Source organism: Aquarana catesbeiana, linkage group LG12 (assembly GCF_042186555.1).
Source record: "Aquarana catesbeiana isolate 2022-GZ linkage group LG12, ASM4218655v1, whole genome shotgun sequence".
NCBI lineage: Eukaryota > Metazoa > Chordata > Amphibia > Anura > Ranidae > Aquarana > Aquarana catesbeiana.
In genome coordinates, this window is record NC_133335.1 from 223,979,487 (window position 1) to 224,006,874 (window position 27,388).

The window sequence follows — 27,388 nt, forward strand, 5'->3', positions numbered from 1 at the left end:
CTCTACGGAATATGTCAGAGCTCTACACACTCACCGGCCCCTTTATTAGGTACACCTGATCAATTGCTTGGTAACAAAAATTGCTAATCAGCCAATCACATGCCAGCAACTCAATTCATTTAGGCATCTAGACATGGTGAAGACAACTTGCTGAAGTTCAAACTGAGCATCAGAAAGGGGATTTAAGTGACTTTGAACGTGGCATGGTTGTTGGTGCCAGACGGGCTGGTCTGAGTATTTCAAAAACTGCTGATCTACTGGGATTTTCACACACAACTATCTCTAGGATTTGCAGAGAATGGTGGGAAAAAGAGAAAATAATATCCAGTGAGCGGCAGTTGTGTGGAGAAAAATTGTTGACGTCAGAGGAGAATGGGCAGACTGGTTCCAGATGATAGAAAAGCAACAGTAACTGAAATAACCGCTCGTTACAACCAAGGTATGGAGGATACCATCTCTGAATGCACAACACATCCAACCTTGAAGCAGATGGGCTACAGCAGCAGAAGACCACATCAGGTGTCACTCCTGTCAGTTAATAACAGGAAACAGAGGCTACAATTCTCACAGATCACCAAAATTGGATAATAGAAGATTGGAAAAACGTTGCCTGATCTGATGAGTCTGGATTGCAGCTGCGACATTCAGATGGTGGGGTCAGAATTTGGCGTAAACAACATGAAAGCATGGATCCATCCTGCCTTGTATCACCGGTTCAGGCTGGTGGTGGGGGTGTAATGGTGGGGGGGATATTTTCTTGGCACACTTTGGGCCCCTTAGTACCAATTTAAACGCCACGTCCTACCTGAGTATTGTTGCTGACCATGTCCATCCCTTTATGACTACAGTGTCCCCATCTTCTGATGACTCCTTCCAGCAGGATAATGCACCATGTCACAAAGCTCCAATCATCTCACCACTGAACAATGAGGTCCCTGTACCCCAGTGGCCTCCACACTCACCACATCTCAATGAGCTTTGACAGCTCTTATATAGGCAAGGATGGGGCCACCTGCTGACATAACCAGATGACCCCGCCCCCTGTGATGTCACATGAATTAGAAGGGGGCAGGGTCACTCGGTTACATCATCGGGTGGCCCCGCCCTTGCCTATATAACGGCTATCAAAGCCAAGAGACAGCAGACGGAGCTTTTTTTTTTTTTTTTTTTTTTTTCTTAAATTATACTTTTCGATTTTTACAGTTTATCAGGCGGCGTGATTGAATATAGAGCACCTTTGGGATGTGGATTTGCATCATGGATGTGCAGCCGACAAATCTGCAGCAACAGTATGATGCAATCATGTCACTATGGAGCAACACCTTGTTGAATTCTAATGCCACGAAGAATGAAGGCAGTTCTGAAGACCAACGAGGGTCCAACCCGGTACTAGCAAGGTGTACCCAATGAAGTGGCCGGTGAGTGTAAATGTATCCATAATTGTAGAAAATATTCTTACATCTGTATAGAAGAAATAGAACGAGTGGCAAAAACGGCCATAGGACAGTGCACATCCATTCCTCCCAACATTTTGAGATGGGAATGAGGGACACCTAAAATGTATGTAGGCATAGGACACGCCCCCTGACACACCCCCTTAAAGGAGAATTAACCTAAAAAAAAAAAAAAAGGATCAAATCTACAAGGGACTTTTTTTACCACTACGATTCCTTTATATTGGCTTTTAAATGTTACAAATGCAGCAATTTAGAAATTAGATGAAAGGTTTAGCACTGGGAAACACTTTTTGAAAGACAAAAAGGGCATTTTATATACAACTCTATAGATCAGACCAAAATGAGGGGGACAGAGGGACATTGCTCCAAATCAGGGACATTTGGGAATTACGCACATCTCCCAATGCAGCTTGCAGACTGAATGCTCAGACACAGTATCAGCCAGCTGGATTTAAAGTGAAAATTCACTCTCCCAATCAACATTATTATTTTTAATCCTCATGCTGCTGGCATTAGTAAATAGATTAGGGAAGTATATCATATTTACTTGTTCTAATTTTTTTTTTACAATTCTTTGGTTACTTCCTGTTTTTTGCCAAGATGAATGATGTCATACCACCCAGGAGTCTTCAGGAGGGGAGGAAAGGAGCAAGGGTTCTCTCAGCACACTCCTGCGTGCATGCTTGAGCTAAAGGAATATGGATTCCAGGTAGTAAACGCTACAATCAGGGATATGCAATTAGCGGACCTCCAGCTGTTGCAGAACTACAAGTCCCATGAGGCATAGCAAGACTTTGACAGCCACAAGCATGACACCCAGAGGCAGAGGCATGATGGGACTTGTAATTTTGCAACAGCTGGAGGTCCGCTAATTGCATATCCCTGCGCTGCATGAATCATTTGCCCTTACTCAAGATGGCTGCAGCTAGAAATGCTAGCTTGTCTTTCAAAATGATTTCGCAAAATAAAGCAGAGAGACATAGATGAATGGGGGAGTTTACTTGGAATATTAACAATGAATTAAATAGTGTTTTTGGTGCTCAGATTTCAGGGACAATAGCATGCCATTTTCTCCCCTGTGCCAAAGGCAGTCTGTGGTTTGTCACTTCTTCCAAAACTGCACTTCCCACCACTGTTGCTTCTCCATAAACTGTGCAGTTTACCACTTTACATTGCTTTGCTGTCCCTTGTCACCCCCCCCCAATCCCACACTGCAGTCCCCTGTTCCTCAAAACTGATGTCATGCTCCTAATCCCCCCCCCCCCCCATATCCCACTGTGGTTCCCTGATCCTTACCCCCTCCATCCAATTCTGCAGTCTGCTACTTCTCACCAGGACCAGGGAGTGCTGGGGTGGGATTTGCTCCCTTCTCCCTGATTTTATTGGTGCTCCCCTCAGGATCAGTGACATAAGTATAAGGAAGTAGAGGGGCTGAGGAGCGGCACACAGCCAAGTTGGTATGGCTGCCCAGTCCCTATCCACCACACTGTGCCAATTGTTTCCATGGTGCAGACCAGGATGCATGGTATCATTCGTTGCTATTTGTGAAAGGGGGGGGGGTGGGGACTGATATGAATTAGGCAATGTATAGGGGGCTGACTCTGAAGTGTTGGTTAGTAAATGGAGAACTCCCTCATGTGGCACCGAGAAGTGGATGACATCATCCAGTGCAGAGGTCTGTCTTTCAGCCCAATACAGTTCAGAACTGTAGGCAACCATGGCCTTCCAGCTGTGGTGAAACTACAAATCCCATCATGCCTCTGCAAGTCATGCTTGCGATTGTTAGGGTCTTGCAGTTTCAAAACAGCTGGAGGTAGGGTTGCTACCTGTCCAGGATTCACCCAGACAGTTCGGATTTGGAATCATGCGTCTGGGTTTCAGACTGCCTGAAACCCGGACACATTCAGACCAGACTATGGCTTCCGAGCAGGGTTGCTGGCTGCAATTGTCTAAGCTGAGTGTCTGTTAACACTCTTTCACACTGCCCAAAGCCAACAGTCTCTCCCCCCCCCCCAACAGACGTGAGTTGGCGGGAAATTTGAAGCCCAGCAGCCACAGATACACCTGGATGAGAGGTGCCGACTGACTGACAAGGGGTGAGTGAGCTCACCATCCATCCCTGTCTGTGACTGAAGTCTCCCCCCTCAGAGTACACCAACGTAAATCAGGGTTCTCAGAGCACTCTTTACATCAGAGTCCACAGTGTTCCCCCTTAAATCAGGGTTCTCAGAGCATCCCTTATGTCAGACGGGGGGGGTTCTCAGACCATAAAATGCAAGAGCCGAGGTCACAGCCACTTTATATTGTATAGTCCTTAATCATCCTCATTAATAAGGATTAGTGACTCCAAGGAGCCAAGACCAGAACTAGGAAGTCCAACACCCCTGCCGGAATTCAAACCTGGCTCTCCAAAAGAGAATTTACTGACAACTCGCTCACTGAATTTTTTAGTGTTTCGTAATGTAAACATCTGTCCGCTTTCTTAAATTTTAAAGAGTAACTCCTTTTTGTAACCCTTTGATTGCCCTAGCTGTTTAACCCCTGCCCAGCCAGTGTCATTAGTACAGTGAATGAATGAGAGACTTGTATAGCGCTACCTATGCAAACTGAATCGCCTCAGGGCGCTTTTTTGCTGCCGGTGTCCATCTGCAGTATAGCACAGTCCTTTGCCCCATGGGGTCCTGACACGCTTACAAACACATACAACATACACATATTTGGCCAATTTTTCGACAGGATCAAATTAACCTACCAGCATATCTTTGGAGTGTGGGAGGAAACCGGAGTACCCGGAGGAAACCCACACAGACACAGGGAGAACATGCAAACTCCAGGCAGATGGTGTCGTGATCGGGATTTGAACCAGCGACCCTATTGCTGCTAGGTGAATGTGCTAACCACTACACCACTGTGCTGACAGTGTGTATTTTTAGCACTGATCACCATTAGTCACTGATTACCAGAGCGTCAAAATTGTCAGCCGCAATAATCACAGTCACACTTAAGTCGCTGATCACCACCATTACAAGGGAGAGATATAAATATAAAATATATCTATTACACACACATTTATAGACGCTATAACTTGTGTAAACCAATCTATACGCTTATTGGGATTTTTGTTACCAAAAATACGTAGTAGCAAACATATTGGCCTAAATTAATGAAGAAATTTGATTTTTTTTACATATCTTATTGGATGTGCTTCACAGCAGAAAAGTAAAAAAATTTTTTTTTTTTCTTCAAAATTGAGTCTTGATTTATAGCGTAAAAAAAAAAAGAAAAAACCCACAGGAGGTGATCAAATACCAAAAGAAAGCTTTATTTGTGGGGGGACAAAAATAAACCAAACAACTTTAATTGATGTACAGCGTTGCATGACTGTGCAATTGCAGTTAAAGTAACTTTATTCATATGACTTGAACCCCCCCCTGAAAAATAAAGCCATATAAAGGACACAGGTCCCTCCTCAGGGCAACAAACACCGCAGAGATTTTACAGCAAAATAAAACAGCGTCGTCATCCTGATGAAGGTTAAAAATCAGAAAATGTTCTCCCCAAAACATCAAAAAGCAGCAGCTGGGAAAATGATTTAGCTGAAGAAGTCTCAAGATCTTCATTAGCCGATCACTAAACTCTTAATTCCTGAAGGAAAAAAAAAAAAAAATCCACATGAACATCCAGCACAGAGCTAGAACAGAAGACACCAGTATTGAAGTGTCTGTATATTTTCAGCAACAACGCTCACCTGGCTCCACCTTCCAGGGTGCGTCAAGCTTCTTCTTTCACAACAGACGGTCGTATCACTGAGCGGACCCCCCGTGTCTCCCCCCAGAGCTGTGTACAATGAAGCACACTAGAACGGGCATCAAGGAGACCAGCCTGTGTGCCAGAGTCGTGTTACCCTGTAAAGAGATGAGAGGTCAGGAACAGAACTATGTGATGGGTATAAACAGGAAATGGGTAAGGTGTCCATTTGAAGTAATCTGGAGGCCCAACACAGATTACCATAATGAAAGCGAGAATGCATATTACCAATGGAGGACCAGAGCCTCCTGTCTGGATAAAGCACACTTCCAGGGGACCAAAACTATCCTCCCTATGAGGGACATGGACATACTTGTATATGTTCTGGTATTCTGCGCTTTTAATTTCAGGCCTATAAAATTACATTTATGCCAACACATCTGAATGGTCTAAAGCAGTGGTCATCAACCCTGTCCTCAGAGCCCACTAACAGGCCAGGTTTGCAAGATAACTGAAATACATCACAGGTGAGATCATTCGCTGCTCAGTGATTGCAGTATTCTAGTCTGCATCTCCAAGGTAATACATAAAACCTGGCCTGTTAGTGGGCCCTGAGGACAGGGTTGATTGACCACTGGTCTAAAGAGTATTAAAAATGGTTTATATGGAAATAGCCAACAATCTAATATAATAGCATAGTACGGTAATATATTGCCTGTACCATCACTGGTGAGAATCAGTTTGGATTTGTGAATATGTACTTCGTGTAAGCCACTTCCGAATTGGATTTGTGACAGTGTTTAAAACACAGGACAAAAAAAGTGACTAAACACCAACTCTGAGCAAATTTTTTTTCCCCCCATGCAGTGGGGGTCAGTGGCTGCACCACATGGGCCAACTGCTCATTTGCTCTAGGGGTGAACACAGGACTTATACTCGCCCAATCCTTCCATCTGCTGAAAAACAGCACTTCCCCACAGAGGTGGACTGTTCCTGACTTCTTCACATCCAGAGCCTGTCTATGGGCGTGATGACATCAGAAACGGGAAGTGTTGGCAGGAGCCAAAGTGACTGGTCTTGCACTTGCACTGGGAGGATTGGGCCAGTAGATCTCGGCTCGCTGAACTACTAGACAAAAACAGGCAGTTGACCTGTGCAGTGTGGGCACAGCTGCATTGCGCGTGTGTGTGTGTGATCATACCTGTGTGTTATCCTGTGGATGATCTTTACTGAACATTGGAGGACTACATTTCCTGCAAGAGAACGCATAAAGATATAAAATAAAAAAAAAAAATGACCAAAAGAAAAAAATAAATAAATCAGTCCCTACGAATTATCTAATAGCACATTATTGGGTGTATTCACCCAGTTCAGACCAATCTGTTGCCATTCCTAAAGCTTAAATCACAGAACACTGCTGGTGTATCAGACAAAACTGGCTTAGAGCATGCAATTATCAACATGGTCGATCTGCCGGGGAAAAAATTCTGTCATCACATGACCAGCGAGAGCCGAGACTGAGAATACCCAGAGACAAGTCCCAGCAAATCGGAACAGCCAAGAAATTAGATGGAGGATGATCATACCTGTGTGCGTTATCATCCTGCTTGGTGATCTTCACTGAACAATGGAGGACTTCATTTCCTGCAAGAGACCGTATAAATCTATAAAAAAGGACAATAAAAATCCCTACTAAATATACAATAGGATACGGATAATGTATCAACCAAGTATGAACACTACCTGCCATCTTTAGGCTGAACTATGACTGATCTGAAGTATCTACTAACCCCCTCCCCCTCCTATGACCAGGCCAGTTGGAAACAATCACAGTCCCTACAAATTATACAATAGCTTTATTGAAGTGTATTCACCCAGTTCACACCAATCTGTTACTATTCCTGAAGCTTAAATCCCAGATCAACACTGCTGGTATATCAGACAAAAACTGGCTTAGAGCATGCAATTATCAACATGGTCGATCTGCCGGGGAAAAAATTCTGTCATCACATGACCAGCGAGAGCCAAGACTGAGAATATCCAGAGAGACAAGTCCCAGCAAATCGGAACAGCCAAGAGATTAGATGGAGGATGATCATACCTGTGTGTGTTATCCTGCGGGTGATCTTTACTGAACACTGGAGCACTTCATTTCCTGCAAGAGACCGTATAAAGCTATAAAATTTTCAGTAAAAATCCCTACTAAATATATATGCACCATTTTCTATTTATACTAAATATATAAATGCACATTATTGGGTGTATTCACCCAGTTCCCACTAATCTGTTACCATTCCTAAAGCTTAAATCACAGATCAACCCTGCTGGTGTATCAGACAAAACTGGCTTAGAGCATGCAATTATCAACATGGTCGATCTGCCGGGGAAAAAATTCTGTCATCACATGACCAGCGAGAGCCGAGACTGAGAATACCCAGAGACAAGTCCCACCAAACAGCCAAGAGATTTTACAGAGTGCGATCATACCTGTTTAACAGAATATCCTGGAAGGTGATCCTTGCCAAACACTGGAGGACTCCATATTCCTGCAAAAGACAGTATCCAGCTAAAAAAAAAAAAAAAAAAAAAAAAAAATATATATATATAAATACACACACACACACACACACACACACACACACACACACACACACACACACACACACGTTATTTGATAGCATATTCCCCCAACCTCAGACTAAATTGGTTGCCATTCCCGAAGCCTAATTGTTGCAATCGATTATTGCCGAAAGACCAATCCAGTGAACGCTAATCGTCAACTTCAGTCTGAACTATAACTGATCTGAAGTATCTCCCCCCCTCCCCCCATGACCAGGCCAATTGAACACTGGAAAAACCAATCATAATCCCTACCAATTATCTAATAGCATATTTTTGGATGCTATTCCTAAAGCTTAATCAGAGCAGCACTGCTGGTGTATCAGACAAAACTGGCTTAGAGCATGCAAATCATCAACATGGTCGATCTGCCGGGGAAAAAATTCTGTCATCATTTGACCAGCGAGAGCCGAGACTGAGAATACCCAGAGACAAGTCCCAGCGAGAGCCGAGACTGAGAATACCCAGAGACAAGTCCCAGCAAGAGCCGAGACCGAGAATACCCAGAGACAAGTCCCCTCAAACCGAGGCAGCCGAGAGATTAGATGGAGGATGCTCTTACCTGTGTGCATTAATATCCTGCTTGATGATCTTCTGAACACTGGAGGACTTCATTTCCTGCAAGAGACCGTATAAAGCTATAAAAACACAAAAAAAAAAAAAAAAAAAAAAAAAAAAACCCACACAAACAAGAAAAATCCCTACTAAATATATAATAGGATATGGATAATATATCAACCAAGTATGAACACTACCTGCCATATTTAGCATTATTGAGTGTATTCACACCAATCTGTTACTATTCCTGAAGCTTAAAATCACAGATCAACAGTGCTGGTGTATCAGACAAAACTGGCTTAGAGCATGCAAATCATCAACATGGTCGATCTGCCGGGGAAAAAATTCCGTCATCACATGACCAGCAAGAGCCGAGACTGAGAATAGAGATTAGATGGAGGATGATCATACCTTTGTGTGTTATCCTGCGGGTGATCTTTACTGAACACTGGAGCACTTCATTTCCTGCAAGAGACCGTATAAAGCTATAAAAAGGACAATAAAAATCCCTACTAAATATATAATAGCACATTACTGGGGCTGTATTCACCCAGTTCAGACCAAACTGTTGCCATTCCTAAAGCTTAAATCACAGATCAACACTGCTGGTGTATCAGACAAAACTGGCTTAGAGCATGCAATTATCAACATGGTCGATCTGCCGGGGAAAAAATTCTGTCATCATATGACCAGCGAGAGCTGAGACTGAGAATACCCAGAGACAAGTCCCAGCAAAACAGAGGATTAGTAAGAGAGAGGGGACGGTCATACCTGCTGACTTTATCCTGGAAGGTGATCTTTACTAAACACAGGAGGACTCCAGTTGCTGCAAGAGACAGTATAAAAGTTCTAAGTGAGATACTAAACCTTCTCATGCTGCCCAATATTTGATAGCTTATTATTGGGAGTATTCACTCAGTTCAGACCAAGCCATTAACTTTCCTAAAGCCCAATTGTTGCTATAGATTATTACAAAGAGACCAATCCAGTTTTAACACTACCAAACAACTCTAGACCGAAATATAACAACTCTGAAGTATCCACCACCATACTCCCTCCTCTATGTCTGGGGCAGGGGAAGCAAAAGATGGTGATCAGCAGACTGGCATACCCTGAGAGCATCACATCTTCAAGGCACTGCATCAAAAATCCAATGCCCCCTCTACAAGTCTATTCTGATAACAATGTACATAATAATAGGTGTGCGATACGGACCAAAAGACACTGAACTAGAGATGAGATATCCTCTCAGTAACCCCCCCCATAAAGTCCAGATACATCTCATCAGAGCAATACATGGCCTGCAAATATGGTGTGTGCAATATCGGGCACAAATACATGGAACTGTAGCATTCATCCTATACATCCCATATATACAGTTGAACCTCTGATTGCGAGTAACGAGGTTAATGAGCGTTTCGCAATACGAGCTATTTTTTTTTTAATTCTGACTCGGTTTGCAAGTGTTATCGCAAAAGAAGCAGGATTCCAGCATCTGTGGTGTGCAGTACCGCATTTGGCCAAACATTCGGAGTGGCTCAGAAACACTCTATTCAAGTGCATCCGAGCCTTTCCAAGGATTTTCGAGTGTATCCAAGCGGTCTCCGAGTATTTCCGAGTCTCTCCGGCGGCTCCCCACCTCTGGCACTGCATGCAATAGAAGTCAGTCAATGTGGAACGAATTATGTTAGCTTCCATTGACTTCCATGGGGAAACTCGCTTTGATATGCGAGTGTTTTGGATTACAAGCATTCTCCAGGAACGGATCATGCTCGTAATCCAAGGTTCCACTGTATTGTAAATAGTGTTGGGTGTGCAGTAGTAGGTGATTCTTTGTATAAATCAGACCCTATACCACCCAATATATTTCCTATACAACCTATCAGAATACTGCTGAGTGTGCAGCCTGTGGTTCAGACACAGGAGTCACACTATATTATCGCTACTATAATAACTCAGCCAGAAAAGTAAAGGACAAAAGAAAAAAAAAAAAATCTGCCAATACAGCATCAGTCCTCATATATCTCCTCTATATAGGGCCTTGTTCATCATACACAATGAATGCCCCCCTCCCTTCTTCATGACAATGATGAATCAGAATAAACTGGCTTATTGCATCCGTCAAGAGAGTCGATCTGTAGGGGGAAAAAGTTCAAACACACACACCAGAAATATCAGAGATGACTTCTAATTACTGCACCTGGGAGGACTACAAGTCTCAGCAAACAGAACCATATTAAGGGGATGGCAGAAGTGTACACCGTACCTGTACTACATGATGGTCCGTCATATTGTGGCCAAAAGCCTCTGAGTTCCCTGAAAGAGACATTGTACAGTTATAAGTCACAGCAGCCACATATATCACTGCACACAGATCAAACACTGCTGGTGTATCAGACAAAACTGGCTTAGAGCATGCAATCAACATGGTCGATCTGTCGGGGAAAAAATTCTGTCATCATATGACCAGCGAGAGCCGAGACTGAGAATACCCAGAGACAAGTCAGAGAGCAAAACGGAGCAGCCAAGAGATTAAATGGAGGGGAGAATGAACATACCAGAGTTATCCTGCTTGGCGATCTTCACTGAATAATGGAGGACTGCATTTCCTGCAAGAGAACATATGAAAGCTTTTAAAATGACAGTAAAAACAACCACAGTCCCTAACAATTACCTAACAGCATATTCTCGGTATTCACCCAGTTCACACCAATCTGTTGCCATTCCCTAAAGCTTAATCACAGATCAGCACTGCTAGTGTATCAGACAAAACTGGCTTAGAGCATGCAATTATCAACATGGTCGATCTGCCGGGGAAAAAATTCTGTCATCACATGACCAGCGAGAGCCGAGACTGAGAATACCCAGAGACAAGTCCCACCAAACAGCCAAGAAATAGGTCAAAGCACCATCATACCTGTTCAATATCCTGGAAGATGATCCTCACTGGATAATGGAGTACTCCATTCTGCCACAGGACTCCAATTTCCTGCAAGAGACAGAATTCAGCTATAAAATAGAGACACTAAACCCACTCACATTCCCAAACAAATATTTGATAGCACATTCAACCACCTCAGACTAAATTGGTTGCCATTTCTGAAGCCTAATTGGTGCAATAGAGGATAGATAAAAGGATCGACCCAGTGTGAACACTACCCTCCAACTTTAGTCTGAACTATAACCGATTTGAAGTATTCGCTCTCCCCCCCCATGACTAGGCCTAGTGGGAGCAAAGATGGTGAACAAAAGACCAGCATGGCCTGAGGACATTTTTACAAAAGTCAACGTGTAAGCGTTTAAGTGCAGTAATAAAACACTAATGACAAGGGTTAAAAATAATTTACAAGATGGGAGTGAAAAACAGGCATAACAAATGAATCCATAACATCCAGCGAGTAAAGATAGCTGCAGGTGGAAGTTCCAGCCGACCTGCTGATAAACCCTATCTCTCTGATCCAAGATGGAGCTGTGTGGTCTGGGCCAGCATGGAATCCAGGCAACCGGAAGTGACATCAGAATGGGCGATTACATGTTTCTGAGCATGCCCAGTCGCTCCTTCAAACCAATGCAAGGGGTTTATACGAGAGCCAAGGGCAGGACAAAAGGGCAGGATGTCATGGATTCATTTATATGCCTGTTTTTCACTGCCATCTTGTAAGTGTTTTTAACCCTTCCTTTTCATTAACGCGTTTTATTACTGCACTTAGAAGCACCTTCTTCTCTGCTTTGTCTATAGAGTGTGCTTCCCTCTTCTGAAGTGCCACTGTGGTGCATTAATCACATCTCTAGAGCCAGACATGTACTGTTAAAGTCTCCTTGCTATCCAGAGCGCCCTGTTCTCCACACTCCTAGAATAATTTGTATGCAACACTGGTCAGAGACAGGGAAACTATAGACGTGATAGCCTCTCAATTACCCCTTCATTAAGTCCAGATACATTATATCACAGCAATGCTTGACTTCTAAATATTGTGTGCAGTATTGGGCAAAGACACAGAGAGCGCTGTGCATTATAGACCTTACAACACCTCATAATGCCCATACCTTGTAACAGAAACAGTGCTGGGTGTGCAGTACTGGGCACAGGCATTGGGCAATAAGATGCTCTATACGTTGTAACTTGTATCAGAATATTGCAGAGTGTGCAGTACCAGGCACAGACACAGGCATTACAGATCTAATAACTCATATATTTCTCATACATTGAATCAATGTAGCGCTGGCTGTACTCTGTATTATAGATCAGAATACATCCCATATAATGCAGCCAAAGAAGGAAACATGATGACCTGTCCCCGCCAGTCATCCATCATTCCCAAAGGTACTTCCCCCATACAGGGCCTGCTACACAACCCCTTCCCCTGCAGTGCAAAAGGCCCAATGAAGTAGCAGATTAAACTGGCTTATAGTATCAGTCGATCTGTCGGGGGGAAAAAGTTCAATCACACACCAGCAATATCAGATGATCACAAATCACTGCACTCAGGAGGACTACAAGTCCCATCAAAAAGAAACATTCTAGGACATCAAAAGTGTACCTGTACTGCATGATGATCCCTTACATTGTGGTCGAAAGCCTCTCCGTTCCCTGCAAGAGACATTGTACAGTTATAAATCACAGCAGCCACAAATATCACCGCACACAGATCAGCACTGCTGGTGTAACAGACAAAACTGGCTTAGAGCATGCAATCAACATGGTCGATCTGCCGGGGAAAAAATTCTGTCATCACATGACCAGCAAGAGTGAGAATACCCAGAGACAAGTCCCAGCAAACCGGAGTAGACAAGGGATTCAACGGAGGATGAACATACCTGTGTGCGTTATTCTGCTTGGTGATCTTCACTGAACATTGGAGGACTGCATTCCCTGCAAGAGACCATATAAAGCTATAAAATGATATAATAGTACATTGGCTGTATTCACACCAGTTCATATCAATCTGTTGCCATTCCTGAAGCTTAAACACTGCTGGTGTATCAGACAAAACTGGCTTAGAGCATGCAATCATCAACATGGTCGATCTGCCGGGGAAAGAAATTGTCATCACATGACCAGCGAGAGCCGAGATTACAAGTCCCAGCAAACAGTCAAGAAATTTTACAGAGCGCCATCATACCTGTTCAATATAATATCCTGGAAGGTGATCCTTGCCAAACACTGGAGGACTCCATTCCATGCCACAGGACTCCCATTTCCTGCAAGAGACAGTATACAGCTATAAAAAAGGTGACACTAAACCTACTCCTAACTGAATGTTTGATAGCACATTCATCCACCTCAGACTAAATTGGTTGCCATTTCTGAAGTCCAATTTGTTGCAATAGATTATCGATAATGGATCAACCCAGTATGAACACTACCCGCCATCTTTAGTCTGAACTATAACTGATCTGATCTACCCCACCCTCCTCTCCTCTGACCAAGCCACTACAGATTATCTAATAGTACATTGGGTGTATTCACCCAGTTCACACCAATCTTACTATTCATGAAGCTTAAATCACAGATCGACACTGCTGGTGTATCAGACAAAACTGGCTTAGAGCATGCAATTATCAACATGGTCGATCTGCCGGGGAAAAAATTCTGTCATCACATGACCAGCGAGAGCCGAGACTGAGAATATCCAGAGATAAGTCCCAGCAAACCAGGGCAACCGAGAGATTAGATGGAAGACGAACATACCTGTCTGCATTCTTATCCTGCGGGTGATCTCCACTGGAGAACTGCATTTCCTGCAAGAGACCGTATAAAGCTATAAACATGACAGTAAAAACAATCCCCACCAATTATCTAATAGCACATTATTGGGTGTATTCACCCAGCTCAGACCAATCTGTTGCTGTTCCTAAAGCTTAATCACAGATCAACACTGCTGGTGTATCAGACAAAACTGGCTTAGAGCATGCAATTATCAACATGGTCGATCTGCCGGGGAAAAAATTCTGTCATCATTTGACCAGCGAGAGCCGAGACTGAGAATACCCAGAGACAAGTCCCAGCAAAACAGCCAAGAAATTTTACAGAGCGTGATCATACCCGTTTAATTTAATATCCTGGAAGGTGATCCTTGCCGGACACTGGAAGACGCCATTCCATGTCACAGGACTCCCAATTCCTGCAACAGACAGTATACAGCTATAAAAAAAAAAAAAAAAAAAAAAAAAAAAAAAAAAAAAAAAAAAAAAAAAACCACACTAAACCTACACACAGTCCCAACTCAATATTTGATAGCACATTCACCCACCTCAGACTAAATTGGTTGCCATTTCTGAAGCCCAATTTGTTGCAATAGATTAAATCGATAATGGATCAACCCAGTATGAACACTACCCGCCATCTTTAGTCTGAACTATAACTGATCTGAAGTATCTACCCCACCCTCCTCTCCCATGACCAGGCCAGTTGGAAACAATCACAGTCCCTACTGATCTAATAGCAAATTATTGGGTTTATTCACCCAGTTCACACCAATCTGTTACTATTCCTTAAGCTTAATCACAAAATCAACACTGCTGGTGTCAGACAAAACTGGCTTAGAGCATGCAATTATCAACATGGTCGATCTGCCGGGGAAAAAATTCTGTCATCACATGACCAGCGAGAGCCGAGACTGAGAATACCCAGAGAGACAAGCTGAGAGATTAAACAGGAAGAACACATAACATACCCGTCTGCTTTACAGCACTGGAAGGTGATCTTTACTGAACGCTGGAGGACTCCATTGCCTGTAAGACAGCGTAAAGCTATAAATAAGATACTAAACTGAATCAGTCCCTACTGATTATCTGTCAGCAGGAAGTTTTGGATATTTCAGTCAGTTTAGACCAATCTTTTGCACATGGCTATAGATTTCTAAAGACAAATCCAGAGTAAACACTACAAGACCATGATATACTGTACTATACCAGATCCGCCATTGCCCGCAAGTCTGGGACAGAGGGTGCAAAGATGGTGGTGAGCAGCAGACCAACATGGCCTGAAAGTATCACTTTTGTGGGGGGGCTGAGTACTCTAAATCTAATGTCCTCTCTACAAAGGTTTATGTACATTGTATGAGAAGAATGGGTGTGCAGTACTGGTCAGACAAATGGGGACGCTCTAAAAACTATAGATGTGATATCCTCTCCATGAAGTTCAGATTATATCAGAGCAGTGCTTGACATGTATAATACTGAAAAGTAGAGGTGATAAAAAGGAATCACTGGCTCCTGCCAATTCTCCTCTATACAGTGCACATTACATTATACAATAACCAAAGAATGTCCAGCGCTCTGAATGTCTCATAAACAGTTACCAGCAGTCCAATAATAAAGGTTAAGAGATTTAATGTTTGTGTGTGATAAAAACACTGTAATAAAAACAATAAATGAACAGTATGTCATCCTATGTTAATAACACTGTAGGACACTTGAATAAGGAAGTTTCTGACAGCCAGAAGTTCCAATCAGCAGCAGGCAGTTTAAGACTGGAGATCCATCCAAAAAACCTAACCCCAAGCTGGGAAGCAGATGGAAGAGAGTTGGAGGGGAGATGGAAGCCCCATCCCGCCAAACTCAGGGGATCCACAATGTAAAAATCAGCTTAAGATGGAGAGGCTCACCGATTCCGGAGGACAGATCTGTGAATGGGATGTGAAGGCAGGCTGTGAATCCACCGGGAGGGAAAGGTCTCGCAGACGCTCTGTGTCAGGGGATGATGACGTCAGCCCAGCTGGAAGATGAAGGCGCAGCTTCACACAGGGGAACCGCCGGAACAACAGCTGACAGCGCTGTCAGCTGTTGTTCCGGCGGTTCCCCTGTGTGAAGCCGCGCCTTCATCTTCCAGCTGGGCTGACGTCATCATCCCCTGACACAGAGCGTCTGCGAGACCTTTCCCTCCCGGTGGATTCACAGCCTGCCTTCATATCACATTCACAGATCTGTCCTCCGGAATCGGTGAGCCTCTCCATCTTAAGCTGATTTTTACATTGTGGATCCCCTGAGTTTGGCGGGATGGGGCTTCCATCTCCCCTCCAACTCTCTTCCATCTGCTTCCCAGCTTGGGGTTAGGTTTTTTGGATGGATCTCCAGTCTTAAACTGCCTGCTGCTGATTGGAACTTCTGGCTGTCAGAAACTTCCTTATTCAAGTGTCCTACAGTGTTATTAACATAGGATGACATACTGTTCATTTATTGTTTTTATTACAGTGTTTTTATCACACACAAACATTAAATCTCTTAACCTTTATTATTGGACTGCTGGTAACTGTTTATGAGACATTCAGAGCGCTGGACATTCTTTGGTTATTGTTTTAAATCTGTATCTATCAGTTACGGTTAGTCCAGCTGCACTGATTTCCCTTTCCCTTTCCCCCAAACCCCCCCCCCTCCCCCATTTTAAGTCTTGTCAATCTACTCAGTACATGTTATGTGTCACATGGATGACTGACTATAAGGTATATGGTATACATTTGTATTATTTGTTTATTTTCTACATGCCTTGATTGAGGTCCCTGGGTTTACACACATTGGCGCTGGATTAGTATTGTGTTTTTGATTACATTATACACATCACATGTCCCCCCCCCCCCCTCCTCCATTTCTGCAATGTATAAGGCCAAACACTGACGTATCAGATTAAACTGGCATACAGCATCTGACAGAGTCAATCTGGGGGGGGGGTTAATTATCACACACCAGTAACATCAGAAATGGCCTGCAATCACTGCAGCTGGGAGGACTAAAAGTCCCAGCAAATAGAATGACAGAAGTAAATATCGTACCTGTACTATATGATGGTTTGTCACATTGTGGTGAAAAGCCGGTCCATTCACTGCAAGAGATATAGAACAGCTATAAATCACAGCAGCCACATATATCACCGCACACAGATCAACACTGCTGGTGTATCAGACAAAACTGGCTTAGAGCATGCAATCAACATGGTCGATCTGCCGGGGAAAAAATTCTGTCATCACATGACCAGCGAGAGCCGAGACCGAGAATACCCAGAGAGACAAGTCAGAGAGCAAAACAGAGCAGTCAAGAGATTAGACGGAGGATGAACATACCAGAGTTATCCTGCTTGGTGATCTTCACCGAACAATGGAGGACTGCATTTCCTGCAAGAGAAGGTATTAAAAGCTTTAAAAGTTACGGTAAAAACAACCACAGTCCCTACCAATTACCTAATAGCACATTATTGGGTGTATTCACCCAGTTCAGACCAATCTGTTGCCATTCCTAAAGCTAAAAACAGAACACTGCTGGTGTATCAGACAAAACTGGCTTAGAGCATGAAAATCATCAACATGGTCGATCTGCCGGGGAAAGAAATTGTCATCACATGACCAGCGAGAGCCGAGACTGAGAATACCCAGAGACAAGTCCCAGCAAACCGGAGCAACTAAGAGGAACAGAGAGGATGATCATACCTGTCCATTTTTTTTCATGGAAGGTGACCTTTACTGAACGCTGGAGAACTCAATTTTCCTGTAAGAGACAATACAAAGCTATAAAATTAGATGCTAAACCTAGTCACCAGTCCCTTCCCAATATCCCTTGGGTCTAATCACCCAGCTCAAATCTGTTGATAATTTTTGAAGCCCAATTGCTGCTAACTATTGTCTAAAAGACAAATACAGTGAGAAGGTAGTACCAAAAGGATCTTCCCCATCTCGTTTTTGTATTATAAAATATTACAACATCCCAAAATAATGTCCATACATTATATAGTGCTGGGTATGCAGTACCAGGCACAGACACAGGGAGTGCTGTATATTACAGATCCTTTAAACACGTTTCAAAACACAAGGAGGTTGATTTACTAAAACTGGAGTGTTCAAAATCTGGTGCAGCTCTAATTGAAAACCAATCAGCTTCCAGGTTTTTTTTTGTCATAGCTTATGCTTACATGCTGAAGATAGAAGCTGATTGGCTACCATGCACTGCTGCACATCAACCCCAATGCCTGTGGGCCAAATCCAGCCACCAGGCCATTTCAACTGGCCCTCGCACCTCTCCTGCGGCACCCCCTTAGTCTCCGCCTTCGCTCTCAACAGTCACCAGCAGAGAGGATGACAGAACGTCTCCTCAAGATCCTGCGCGTTCCTTTTGGCCAGAGAGGGGACTCTTGACAATAATTTAAGGGGAGAGTGGGATGCTCTGGACAACTGGTCTTGCAGAAAGAAGTGGCCCTTTGAGGGCAACTATAATGCTGATGCAGCCCACAATGGAAATAAGCCCCTGCATTAAGGACATAAATAGTAAGTGTGCAGTACCAAGCTAAGACACAGGAGGGCACTGTGCATTATAGATGCTATACACTTCATAGAATATATACCATATATTGTACTGGAATAGTGCTAGGTGTGCAGTACCAGGCAGAGACACAGGAGGGCACTGTGCATCATAGATCCTATGCATTTCATATAATATTCCCCATACATTGTACTGGAATAGTGATGGGTGTGCAGTACCAGGCACAAACACAGGGGGGCTCCAGTGCATCATAGATCCTATGCATTTCATATAATATTCCCCATACATTGTACTGGAATAGTGATGGGTGTGCAGTACCAGGCACAAACACAGGGGGGCTCCAGTGCATTATAGATCCTATGCATTGCATATAATATTCCCCATATATTGTACTGGAACAGTGCTAGGTGTGCAGTACCAGGCACAGACACAGGGTCCACTATTCATTATAGATCCTATGCACTGCATATGATATTCCCCATGCATTATATCAGAATATTGTAGTGTGCACAGTACCAGGCACAGACACAGAAGGGCATTTTTCTCATACATTGAATCAGTGTAGCGCTGGCTGTACTCTGTATCATAGATCTGAATACATCCCATATAATGCATCCAAAGAAGGAAACATGATGACCTGTCCCCGCCAGTCACCCATCATTCCCAAAGGTACCCCCCCCCATACAGGGCCTGCTACACAATGTACCCCCTCCCCCTGCAGTGTAAAAGGCCCAACAACGATGTATCAGATTAAACTGGCTTATATTATCAATCAACAGAGTCGATCTGTCAGGGAAAAAAGTTCAATCATCACACACACCAGCAATATCAGAGATGACCTCTAATCACTGCACTCAGGAGGGCTACAGGTCCCAGCAAACAGGACCATATTAATGGGATGGCAAAAGTGTACACCGTACCTGTACTACATGATGGTCCGTCCCATTGTGGTCAAAAGCCTCTCCGTTCCCTATAAGAGACATTGTAGAGCTATAAATCACAGCAGCCACATACATCACCGCACACAGATCTACACTGCTGGTGTATCAGACAAAACTGGCTTAGAGCATGCAATCATCAACATGGTCGATCTGCCGGGGAAAAAAAATTCTGTCATCACATGACCAGCGAGAGCCGAGACTGAGAATACCCAGAGACAAGTCCCAGCAAACCAGGGCAACTGAGATTAGATGGAGGAACGTACCTGTGTGTGCTGCTTTGTGATCTTCACTGAACAATGGAGGACTGCATTCCCTGCAAGAGACCGTATAAAGCTTTAAAATGACAGTAAAAACCAACAACAGTCCCTACTAATAATATAATAGCACATTGTATACTGGTGTATTCACCCAGTTCAGATCAATCTACCATTCCTGAAACCTGATCACAGATCAGCACTGCTGGTGTATCAGACAAAACTGGCTTAGAGCATGCAATTATCAACATGGTCGATCTGCCGGGGAAAAAAATCTGTCATCACATGACCAGCAAGAGCCGAGACTGAGAATACCCAGAGACAAGTCCCAGCAAACCGGAGCAAACGGGAGATTTTTTTTTTTTTTTTTAATTCATTCATTTTTATTACCGTATATACTCGAGTATAAGTCGAGTTTTTCAGCACATTTTTTTGTGCTGAAAGTGCCCCCCTCGACTTATACTCGAGTCAAGCACTTTTCTGCAAAATTTCATTTTTCGAACTGACTTTGGGGCCCCATAATTCAGGGCCACTTGGTGCTAGGAACCCCAAATTTGGCCCTGAGATACGGGGCCCCAAAACCGGTTTGGAAAATGTCATTCTCTGCTGCAGAAAAGTGCTTGACATTTTCTTTACTGATTTTTGGGGCCCTGTATCTCGGTGCCACTTGGTGCTAGAAACCCCAGCTTTGGATATGTTATGGTACCAGTTCCAGTTTTGGAAATTTTATGGAGCTAGTTCCACTGGGTTTGCACACCAAATTTGGGGTTCTTAGCACTAAGTGGCCCCGAGATACGGGGCCCCAAATTCGTTCAACTGTGTCCATCTGCAGCAATGTCATTTCGGGACCCTTTGCAGCTAGGGGGCATCTAGGAACCCTTAACTACCGAGTTTGAAGTTCAGGGGACCTATGGCTGCAAATGGGCACAGTGAGGCATGCCAATGGGCATTGTTGACCCTCTTTTCCACTTACAGTAGCTGTGCATTTCTCACCCTCGTCTTATACTCGGGTCAATAAGTTTTTCCCATTTTTTTGTGGTAAATTAGGGCCTCGACTTATACTCGAGTATATACGGTAATAGAAAAAAAATGTTTTTTTTTTTTTTTTTAAATACAAAACAGAGCTGTTGGGCATACCCAGGCTCAATACATTTTCCCTATTCATTTCTCTTCTTTATTAAACACATTTTACGAGAGATCACACAGAGGATGATCATACCTGTTAATATATTATCCTGGAAGGTGATCTTTACTGAACGCTGGAGGACTCCATTTAACGCCAGAAGACTCCATTTCCTGCAAGAGACAATATACAGCTATAAATGAGAACCAAACCTGCTCACAGTCCTACAAAATATCTGGTTAGCCACTATTGGCTAAGACAACTGATCTCTCGTACCCCATCCCCCCCCCCAATATGTCTGGGCTTCAGGAGCCAAGATGGTGATCAGACCAGCATGGCCGGAGAGCATCCAAACTGAGCTCTGTATTATAAATCCAATAGATCTATCCCACACCCACATAACTGTGGCGGAGCCACCCCCATCAAATCATTCTCTGCAGCTATGACCTTTTGCACCACCACCCCTCCCTTTAGAATGTAAGCTCTACAGCCAGGCCCTCCTGTACTTTTTGTACTTGTGTTGTCCCCCCCTATACATTGTAAAGCGCTGCTTAAACTGTTGGCGCTATATCAATCGCGTATAATAATAATATTATTAATAATCTACAAAAGTTTATGCACATTGTATCAGAATAGTAATGGGCTGTGTAGTACTGTTCAGAGACAGGAAGGGGCGCTGTAAACTACAGATGTGATATGCTCTCTAGATCCCCCTTAATGAAGTCCAGAAAAAAAAAAAAATAGATCAGATGAAAACTTGCAAAAAGTAAATAAAAAGATCTAAACAAAGAAAAGATCTAAACAAACAAAGAAAAGATCTAAACAAACAAAGAAAAGATCATGATTAGTAGTAAGACACAACATAAGAGGACACTGATCTCCTCAAGTACTGAGAAGTATGGTGAGCAGACTGGCATGCTACAGTGAATCCCCAGGCCTACAGTGAATCCCCAGTCCTACAGTGAATCCCCAGTCCTACAGTGAATCCCCAGTCCTACAGTGAATCCCCAGTGTAAACCCCCTCCTGGTCAAAGGAGAACAAACCTAAATCACAGGCCACACACAGAGCTCACCCTCCATACTTACTCACCCTGCAGCTCACTCTGAGAACATGTGCTCTGCTGTGCTCCCCTCCCCCTCCCAGGAAGCAAGAGCAGCTACAGGGTTTCCAGAAGTCAGCAGGGGCAGGAAGAGACACTCTATCTCACTTTAAACTTGCTGGTGGTTGCTCAGTAACCAATTTCACAGCGCTATCCCATAATAATAGTCCATGCACAAAAGTAGCTGAGCAAAGTCCCCCCCCCCCCCCCCCCACTCTGCCTTGTAGAAGGGGCTATAATACAATAATTACATTTAATTATTCATAGGTTCAGCGTTGTCTGCTCTTTATTACCGCAAATACAATTCAAATTGTTATTAAATTGCTACTATTATTATTTCTATTATTAATATTTTAGTTTTATTTTTTTTTGTTTACAAACTTTTATTTGAGAAAAAAATTGTGTTAAAAAAATGAGACGATATACGGTATAAAGAGAAATGTATACATCATATTCAAATGTAAATGAATAAAATATAAGTCCTACATAGGTTATTTTCGATAATTCTGGTACAAAAGTGAAAAAGTTAATATATCAAAGGGCTACGATACCAAGAAAGTTTTAGTAACAAATAGTTGATGTATAAAATTACGGAGGAATAATCCGTGAACAGCGGTCAATCAAATTGAATAAAACATCACCGTGAATAAACCAAGGATTCCATTTTTTTATATAAAATTGCATAGTATTATTATGTATGGGATATCTTCTCCATAAGATTGATGGTGTTTATCCTGGTTTTCGATTGATCTATAGGCACTGAGGTGGATTTCCAATGGAAAGCTATGAGCCAGTATATAGTGATACAGATAGTATGTATCAATTTCATATGGGGGATGGTCATACCATTTTTTCTTGTCAATAGAATGCAATTGGGGAGCTTGCGATGTATTTGAGAGCCTAAAATATATTTCTATTATTAGACAGTAAGGCCCCTTTCAGATGGAGCAGATCCATCCAAGCAGAATCCTCCTGCTCAGCGGGGGAGGGGTCTCTGCGCTGAGCAGGCGGATGATAGCTCCGTGTCCGCTCCGCTATGCAGACACAGCCCGCTCTCCTTTATGGGGAGGTTTGCCATCTGTCCAGCGGATCGGATCGGATGACAATTGGATGGACATTGACATGCAGTCTGTTCTAGGGTTGCCACTTTTTCTTCAAGTCAAACCCGAACACTTTACACTTTAGCAGCGCATGGAAATTTTTTTTTATAGCATAAACTATACATATATTTTGATATTAAATAACATTTCTAATCAAATAATAACAAGAGTTCCTCCTCTTTTACATCTGAATCCACAGAGTTCCTCCTCTTTTACATCTGAACTCACAGAATTCCCTTTCACTGTAAGGCATCATTCTGACGAGCCGGATCCGCTGACTCGGAGTCCGCCTCTGTCCGCCAGCTCAGCGGGAGGGAGATCTCTCCTTTGATCTCCGCTGAGCCGGCGGATGACAGGTCCCTCTCTGCTCACTGAGCGGGGAGGGGCTTGTCGAGCGCCGCTAGTTACTATGGAGAGATTGGACGAAAACGGACAGCATGTCCTCTTTCATCAGATCTCACCCGATCCGATCCGCCAGGGAGGGATGAAAATGTAGGGGAGTTTGATGCCCCAGCTGAAGTCCAATTGGACGAAACGTGGCGGGCGAGCTACACTCTTCCCTACAGTTGATTTTTACTTATTTACATGATCACGCTTTTTAACTGTTTTTTGGATTATTGGTGTCATCCAATAAATATACCATTTGATCTGCACCATTGGCACATTTTAAATTTTTTTGAGCTCTACACAAATCCGGGACTTCCATGACGTTTGGATATTCCATCTTCCCCTTGGTCTCTCCGGACTGGCAGTCGTGATTGGCAGAGCAGAGGAGGGATTACCCTTGAGATCCGGGGTTCCCCGGATGACCACTTCCATCTTGGATCTCTTAGCCTGTTTGATTCGGTGTCACCGGCATCCGAATCCACCAAATCTGGTAAGCGTATCTTATCTGTTATCCGTTCAAGATCTTTTAACTGATGACACACAGACCTGAAGATTTTCCATTACACGTTGGATTCACCATATATAATTTAATTTTTGATTATGGGACTATTACATTGTGTTGTTATGGGCACTTTATTTCACCATTGAATTTTATTCACTTCCTATTACCTTTATATATACTCATTTGTCGCAGTGAGTCATTTTCACTGATCATTTCTTCACTTTTTAAGTATTAGCGCTACATTTACTTATTAAATGTAGGGGCATCCGTCTGATTTTAGCGGATCGGACCGGGTCGGATGTCAGCGGACATGTCACCGCTGACATCCGTCGCTCCATAGACTAGCATGGAGCGCCCGTTCAGGTCCGCCGACAAAACTGACAGGCGGACCTGAACAGTCTGACAGTGTGAAAGGGGCCTAAGGGGGGACTCTGCAGACTCTGATGTAAGGGAGAACTCTGGGGACTCTAACATAAGGGATGCTCTGGGAACCCTGATTTAAGGGGGAACAGTGAGAACTCTGATCTACAGAGAGGACTCTGATGTAAGGGGAAACACTGCGGCCTCTGGGGTAAAGGGAAACTCCGATGTAAGGGGTGCTCTGAGAACCCTGATTTACCTTAGTGTACTCAGAGGTAGGGAGACTTCAGTCACAAACAGGGATGGAAGGTGAGCTCACTCACCCCTTGGTAGTCAGCACCTCTCATCCAGATGTATCTGAGGCTGCTGGACTTCAAATTTCCGGCCCCCACTCTCCTTTTCTGATGCACAGTGCCGTGGATTGGAGTGTGGGCAGACACAGAGGGGTAGGGGTGGGAGGAAGAGGAACAGATCGAGCCCTCTCTCCTCTCCCGTCTGTATGTGTGTTTGTGTGTTTGTGTGTTTGTGGGGGGGGTGTTAGTGCCGGCTTTGGGAAGTGTAAAAGACAGTGTAACAGACACTCTCAGCTTAGACAACTGCAGACAGCAACCCTGCTGGGAAGCCATAGTCCAGTCTGAATAATGTGTCCGGGTTTCAGGCAGTCTGAAACCCGGATGCATGATTCCAAACCCGAACTGTCCGGGTGAATCCTGGACAGGTGGCAACCCTAGCCTGTTCCCATCCAATTATCATCCGATCCGCTGGATGGGAGGCAAGCGTATCGCCATGCGTCTATGTTTAGTGGATTTTATCAGGTCGGATGCTCGGCAGGTATCAGCAGATACCCCCGGCCTCATAGACAACAATGGGTGGTCCGATCGGGTCCACCTGAAAAAATTGACAGGCGGACCCAATCAGTCCGCTGGTGTAAAATGGGCCTATAACTGCGCAGATTAGTGAGAAGGGACTAAGCCCGCAATTCCGAATCAGTACTGCAATAGTGGTAAAATTCACTACCCGTGTTCAGGAGCTGTTCATTTTCAATGGCACCTAAATGTGGCGTGGTTTTGCTCTGATTGTCACACAATAAATTGTGCTGCAATCATGACAAAATGCATTGCGTGAAGTTGGTCGCTCTTTTTTGATTGACAAGCTTCTGGCGACGCGGTTTGCCACAGTTGATCGTGTGACAATCGCAGCAAAACCGCACCCCCTTTAGGTGACATTGAAACGCGTAGTGAATTTTGCCACTATTGCAGTGCGATTTGGGGTTGCAGGCAGAAACACAGTGATTCTGCCTGATATCCCAAAACGCCAGATGTAAAAGGAGCCTTAGGCTCCATTCACGATTTGGAATCGCAGGCAGAATCGCCGCGGGTCGGGTGATGATCGCTGACCAACACTCATTTGGGTGCCATTATCCCTTAGACCCCTTTCACACTGAGACAGTTTTCAGGTGTTTAACGCTAGAAATAGCGCCTGTAAAGTGCCTGAAAACTGCCTCCCATTCTCTGCAATGGGTGCTTTCACGCTGGGGCGGTGCACTTGCGGGACATTCGGAAAAGTCCTGCAGGCAGCTTCTTTGGGGCGGGTTGGGAGCAGGGTTGTGTTTTGGCCTAGGCCGACAAGGCCTAGGCCTAGGGCGGCACTTTGCGGGGGGCGGCAAAATAGGCCGCCCCCCCGCATGAGAGAAAGCCCCCCCACCCGTCTGACTGATTCCCGGCTCCCGCTGCCGGCTCCCGCTGCCGGCTCCCGCACACTTGCAGCCCACGGTGGCCGGCTTTCTGTAGCGGCGCCGCTGTGTATGGGCGTGCTTGGCAGAGGGTGGGGGCGTGTATCTCACGCCCCCTACCCTCTGAAAGGCACGCCCATACACCGCGGCGCCGCTACAGAAAGCCGGCCGCTGTGGGCTGCAAGTGTGCGGGAGGCGGCAGCGGGAGCCGGGAATCAGTCAGACGGGTGGGGGGGCTTTCTCTCATGCGGGGGGGCGGCGTGTGTCACTCGCGCCCCCCATATGCAACAGGTGACAGGTGGAGCCTTAAGCTCCACCTACCCTCCCCTGCACTGCTTTCCTGCAGTGAATCTTCTCCTCGGCCCTGGGGCTGTGACGTCAGGAGGAGAGAGAGGAGCACGAGGGAAACCCCCAGGACAGCAGGTACAGTCATTTAATAAAGTATATCAGTATTATGGGCACTGGCAGAATTTGATGGGCACAGTGGCAGCGTTCGATGGGCACAGTGGCTGCGTTTGATGGCACAGTGGCTGCGTTTGATGGGCACAGTGGCTGCGTTTGATGGCACAGTGGCTGCGTTTGATGGGCACAGTGGCTACGTTTGATGGGCACAGTGGCTACGTTTGATGGCACAGTGGCTGCGTTTGATGGGCACAGTGGCTACGTTTGATGGCACAGTGGCTGCGTTTGATGGGGCACAGTGGCTGCGTTTGATGGGGCACAGTGGCTGCAATTGATGGGCACAGTAGCTGCAATTGATGGGCACAGTGGCTGCGTTTGAGGGCACAATGGCTATGTTTGATGGCACAATGGCTACGATTGATGGGGCACAATGGCTGCGTTTGATGGGGCACAGTGGCTGCGTTTGATGGGGCACAGTGGCTGCGTTTGATGGGGCACAGTGGCTGCGTTTGATGGGGCACAGTGGCTGCATTTGATGGGCACAGTGACTGCATTTGATGGGCACAGTGACTGCATTTGATGGGCACAGTGGCTGCATTTGATGGGCACAGTGGCTGCATTTGATGGGCACAGTGGCTGCATTTGATAGCACAGTGAGACCCCCCCCGTGATAGCATTAAAACTCAGCAGCTAAAAATACTGTAGCTGCTGACTTTTAATATTAGGACACTTACCTGTCCAGGGATCCAGCGATGTCGACACCTCAGCTGATTTTCGGATTGGCTCTCGGGTTTTGCCACTATCATTCATGGTAAGGGAAACCGACCGGTTCCCTACTGCACATGTGCGAAGCGCGTT

General features: G+C 44.6%; 1 long non-coding RNA gene, 18 other non-coding genes and 1 pseudogene across 23 annotated transcripts in view; all 20 read right to left on the minus strand.

Moving 5' to 3' along the window:
• Positions 1-4,763: 4,763 nt before the first annotated feature.
• The window catches only part of LOC141113579 (uncharacterized), a 37,755-nt gene continuing 15,130 nt past the window's right edge, over positions 4,764-27,388 (minus strand). Inside the window, exons 1-25 of one of the 5 annotated variants that reach the window (XR_012236791.1) lie at positions 22,038-22,131; positions 21,044-21,120; positions 19,834-19,883; positions 19,550-19,599; positions 17,804-17,861; positions 17,441-17,491; positions 17,153-17,202; positions 15,059-15,116; positions 14,428-14,506; positions 14,074-14,123; positions 13,505-13,583; positions 13,200-13,254; positions 12,923-12,972; positions 11,299-11,370; positions 10,940-10,990; positions 10,648-10,697; positions 9,153-9,207; positions 8,793-8,846; positions 8,386-8,441; positions 7,692-7,750; positions 7,306-7,359; positions 6,791-6,848; positions 6,406-6,457; positions 5,206-5,362; positions 4,764-5,102 (exon numbers count right to left, since the gene is read on the minus strand). This is a non-coding gene — a long non-coding RNA (uncharacterized lncRNA). Of the gene's footprint in view, positions 5,103-5,205; positions 5,363-6,405; positions 6,458-6,790; positions 6,869-7,305; positions 7,360-7,691; positions 7,771-8,385; positions 8,442-8,792; positions 8,847-9,152; positions 9,208-10,647; positions 10,698-10,939; positions 10,991-11,298; positions 11,371-12,922; positions 12,973-13,199; positions 13,255-13,504; positions 13,584-14,073; positions 14,124-14,427; positions 14,507-15,058; positions 15,117-17,152; positions 17,203-17,440; positions 17,492-17,803; positions 17,862-19,549; positions 19,600-19,833; positions 19,884-21,043; positions 21,121-22,033; positions 22,132-27,388 lie in introns of those variants that run through there. The other 4 variants (XR_012236787.1, XR_012236790.1, XR_012236788.1 and 1 more) reach the window with 4 other exon arrangements.
• On the minus strand, positions 6,621-6,710 carry LOC141114720 (small nucleolar SNORD12/SNORD106). The gene has a single exon (XR_012236988.1). It is a non-coding gene; the product is annotated as a small nucleolar SNORD12/SNORD106 (small nucleolar RNA).
• LOC141114730 (small nucleolar SNORD12/SNORD106) lies at positions 7,133-7,223 on the minus strand. The gene has a single exon (XR_012236997.1). It is a non-coding gene; the product is annotated as a small nucleolar SNORD12/SNORD106 (small nucleolar RNA).
• Positions 7,528-7,617, minus strand: LOC141114722 (small nucleolar SNORD12/SNORD106). The gene has a single exon (XR_012236989.1). It is a non-coding gene; the product is annotated as a small nucleolar SNORD12/SNORD106 (small nucleolar RNA).
• Positions 8,137-8,227, minus strand: LOC141114717 (small nucleolar SNORD12/SNORD106). Its single transcript, XR_012236986.1, has one exon. It is a non-coding gene; the product is annotated as a small nucleolar SNORD12/SNORD106 (small nucleolar RNA).
• LOC141114726 (small nucleolar SNORD12/SNORD106) lies at positions 8,657-8,747 on the minus strand. The gene has a single exon (XR_012236993.1). It is a non-coding gene; the product is annotated as a small nucleolar SNORD12/SNORD106 (small nucleolar RNA).
• On the minus strand, positions 8,986-9,075 carry LOC141114719 (small nucleolar SNORD12/SNORD106). Its single transcript, XR_012236987.1, has one exon. It is a non-coding gene; the product is annotated as a small nucleolar SNORD12/SNORD106 (small nucleolar RNA).
• Positions 10,467-10,551, minus strand: LOC141114733 (small nucleolar SNORD12/SNORD106). The gene has a single exon (XR_012236999.1). It is a non-coding gene; the product is annotated as a small nucleolar SNORD12/SNORD106 (small nucleolar RNA).
• LOC141114713 (small nucleolar SNORD12/SNORD106) lies at positions 10,766-10,852 on the minus strand. Its single transcript, XR_012236982.1, has one exon. It is a non-coding gene; the product is annotated as a small nucleolar SNORD12/SNORD106 (small nucleolar RNA).
• LOC141114729 (small nucleolar SNORD12/SNORD106) lies at positions 11,135-11,224 on the minus strand. Its single transcript, XR_012236996.1, has one exon. It is a non-coding gene; the product is annotated as a small nucleolar SNORD12/SNORD106 (small nucleolar RNA).
• On the minus strand, positions 13,040-13,126 carry LOC141114728 (small nucleolar SNORD12/SNORD106). Its single transcript, XR_012236995.1, has one exon. It is a non-coding gene; the product is annotated as a small nucleolar SNORD12/SNORD106 (small nucleolar RNA).
• LOC141114727 (small nucleolar SNORD12/SNORD106) lies at positions 13,356-13,444 on the minus strand. Its single transcript, XR_012236994.1, has one exon. It is a non-coding gene; the product is annotated as a small nucleolar SNORD12/SNORD106 (small nucleolar RNA).
• LOC141114723 (small nucleolar SNORD12/SNORD106) lies at positions 13,904-13,993 on the minus strand. The gene has a single exon (XR_012236990.1). It is a non-coding gene; the product is annotated as a small nucleolar SNORD12/SNORD106 (small nucleolar RNA).
• LOC141114715 (small nucleolar SNORD12/SNORD106) lies at positions 14,263-14,352 on the minus strand. The gene has a single exon (XR_012236984.1). It is a non-coding gene; the product is annotated as a small nucleolar SNORD12/SNORD106 (small nucleolar RNA).
• Positions 14,903-14,990, minus strand: LOC141114731 (small nucleolar SNORD12/SNORD106). The gene has a single exon (XR_012236998.1). It is a non-coding gene; the product is annotated as a small nucleolar SNORD12/SNORD106 (small nucleolar RNA).
• On the minus strand, positions 17,270-17,356 carry LOC141114716 (small nucleolar SNORD12/SNORD106). The gene has a single exon (XR_012236985.1). It is a non-coding gene; the product is annotated as a small nucleolar SNORD12/SNORD106 (small nucleolar RNA).
• Positions 17,635-17,724, minus strand: LOC141114725 (small nucleolar SNORD12/SNORD106). The gene has a single exon (XR_012236992.1). It is a non-coding gene; the product is annotated as a small nucleolar SNORD12/SNORD106 (small nucleolar RNA).
• On the minus strand, positions 19,366-19,453 carry LOC141114714 (small nucleolar SNORD12/SNORD106). Its single transcript, XR_012236983.1, has one exon. It is a non-coding gene; the product is annotated as a small nucleolar SNORD12/SNORD106 (small nucleolar RNA).
• LOC141114718 (small nucleolar SNORD12/SNORD106) lies at positions 19,667-19,758 on the minus strand (annotated as a pseudogene).
• Positions 20,029-20,118, minus strand: LOC141114724 (small nucleolar SNORD12/SNORD106). Its single transcript, XR_012236991.1, has one exon. It is a non-coding gene; the product is annotated as a small nucleolar SNORD12/SNORD106 (small nucleolar RNA).